Here is a 3230-nt window from a genome sequence, read left to right on the forward strand (position 1 = left end):
TTTTAACCAAGCCTTTTTGCTTGTGTAATATAATCAACAACACAACCAACAGCAAAACAAGAGAATGTAATCATTATGATGATGAACTTTGAGGATAGAGCAGAGTTCAAGTACGGAAACTGTATGCCTTTGGCTAAGGTACCTAGACTCTCTGTTGTTAATTAGCTATAATCTTAACACCCACCATATTGATTTGTTATATGGAATATATTTGGTCTAATGTATGTTAAGCAATGCTTCACACATACTATATGCTCAATAAATGTTAGCAGCTACTATTATCTCCCAGAATCCCTGAAACTCAGAACCTCTTTGCATCCCCATCCCTTCCCATTCCCACTTCAAGAATATTAGCCCTTCCTGGTCACTATAATTAATGCATCATTGTGGCTACCATAGTTTAATTTCTTGACTAGCTGATCCATTACTTCAAGGGTGACCTCAAGCCTCCAAATTCTGTTTGCTCAGGGGAACAATTTCTCCTTGCTTGCTTTATAGAAAATCAAAGGTAACTGGTATAAATTTCCTTTTAATTTTTTTTTTATCTTTAAATATGTCAAGTGACAGATCTTAAGAAATGATCTTTTCATACATATTTTTATAAAGCAAAAGCAGCAGTAATTTTTCTTAGACCCAGTAAAAAAAAAAATAAAAGCCAACCATGAGGAAAGGCATCCCTTCAAGTTGAGTCTTTACAGTAATGAAAAGACATATAAAGACATATTTTAACCTTTGGCCTACAAAATAATCAGATAAGCCCTACTCTAGGAATGAAAAATGGTTTCTTATGCTTCTGTGTTTTGAGGAGCAATAAAACACACCATTTTACTTAAAATAACTTCTATTCTTCCCTCTATGGTGGAAAACTCATATCACTGTAAAAAGGATTAGATCACAAGGTTGGGATATTTTCCACCCAAGAGTCATCTCTAAAAAATAATTACATTGAATAAGCTTTGAAAACATTAGTTTATTGGGAAATATCTGATCATTTACTTGTCAAGGTAGGTCTAGGAATAAGGGAGGAAGTAGATCACTTTCAGGATGAATGTGTATAATTTTGAGAGATACATAGACATATAGAAAAAGGGACAGGTAGTACCATATTTTCATGGCTTTGTTATTTTGCTTGTGCAACATCTGGAATATACTATAACAGCCACAACCAGAACCATAGTGAAATTATCCAACACACTTAGAATTTAAAGACTTCTTTGAGAACCTCATCAATTTTGTTCATTTACTTTTTCTTTTTGCAAGATTGTAAGCTCTATAAATGAAAGGACAATGTTTGTCTTATTCAATGCAGTATTTTCACCAATTTTTGACATACAGAAAAAAATCTCAATAAATATTTATCGACTAATTGGAGTGAGATGAAGTGAGAAATGCTATTTTTCCTCCTTTCTCATTTCTGATAATTTTTCCATAATAACTTTTAACTTTGTGAATAAATCCAGTCATTTTCTGCCAGCTGATATTCATTGTTGCCTTGATTATTGTTACAGGGAGCACCAGGAAGCATTCACACTGAGTTGTTTTCTTATTTCCATAGTCACTCTGGGCTTCTCCCCTCCTGCAGTCTTCATACCATGCTGGTCTCTTGATAATCTGCTCTCTCTCTCCTAGTCCAAATTCTTTTTGAAAATTCAAATCAGATCATTTTATTCTCCTGATTAAAACAACTCTTTGCTTTTAAGATTATTCACAATAATGTGAAAGCTGCTTAACTTGACACTTGACAATTTTCATATCTGGTATCATGTATCTCTTATAGAAATATTCTTTATTCCAATTACATTGACCCTCTGCACTTTCCATACCTTATTCAATCTCCATGATTCCCAGTCTTCTCCTGGATTGTTCCTTACTTCATTCATTCATGCTTTTAAACTCACTTGATCTTTTTCCTTGATAATATTGTTACTGGTTTTTGGAATCTATACTATATCAGTTGTAGAGTAGAACAAGTAATTTATCTGGAAAGTTATCTTGGGGGACCAAGATTTTCAGCCTAAGAACAAAACCATGCAAGTATAGAAATTAAAAAAAAAAAAAAAGATGTTGGTAAAAACTCTGAAATTTTATTTGTTTAAAGATTTTATTTGTTTATTTGAGAGAGAAAGAGAGCACATAACCAGGGGGAGGGGCAGAGGGAGAAACAGACTCCCCTTCAGAGCAGGGAGCCAATGTGGGGCTCAATCCCAGCACCCTGGGATCATGACCTCAGCGTAAGGCAGACACTCAACAGACTGAGCCCACCCAAGCTCCCCAAAACTATACAATTTTAATTTAGAATTGGAAAGAATAACATAAATTCATGATACATTTTCTTCTTTTTAAAAATAGTTCTTAAAAATAAATTAAATATTTTCTAATTTACCTAGTGAAAACGTCTGGATGCAATGACAACTCAGTAGCAATGAGTATTCACAAAAGGAAACTTTGATCTTTGTGTAAATGGCTAATTCCAGACTGAAGTGGAATCACCATGAATCTAAAATGCTTAAGCTGCAGGTCTCCTCACTTGCAGGAATCCTTCCAAATCCTTGGGGGGCACTCTAGGAATGTGCTCTCCTGCGCATAGTACTACTTCTTCTTCTTCTTCCTTCTTCCTTCTTCCTCAAAGCTAGATAATTTTAACGGCAATTAGCTACACTCTGATTTTCTCTTTGTCATCATTCTTGTGTTGGGTGGTTTAGGGTTGGCTGTGGAAATTTTAGAGATCATGCTAACAGAAATCTGAGCAGAGATACATTCAGTGGAATATCCTTATGTAGTTCACAGTCCCTTTCAAGTGTAGGGACACTATTGTTAACCGTCCCGATGTAAGATGTCCCGATGTAAGATGCGTATCCTCCCCTTGCCCCCTCAGGGTTATACAAAGAAGATGCAAGGCTGAAATCCTGTGAAAATACCACATACTCAGGAGGAACAGATTGGAGATGCATAAAGTCAGAAGCTAACTATGGAAATTCCAAATATTATGGTGGAATTTTGAAAGAAACTTGATAGCATTTCCCCTAATTTGATAACAGTCCTTAGTTATCATCATCAACATGTTTTACTCAAGCATTATAGAGGAAAGGTGGTCTTTCTATTCTCATATAATCAAATTGTTCGCATATAAGGAGAATTTGGGCAAAAAGATAGGGAGGGGTATTACAGAGATTTTGTAATAAGAAACGATGTATGTCTTTGCACAGGATTTTGCAATATTTTAAGATGTC

This window comes from Mustela nigripes, chromosome 8 (assembly GCF_022355385.1).
Source record: "Mustela nigripes isolate SB6536 chromosome 8, MUSNIG.SB6536, whole genome shotgun sequence".
NCBI classification, from domain to species: Eukaryota; Metazoa; Chordata; class Mammalia; order Carnivora; family Mustelidae; genus Mustela; species Mustela nigripes.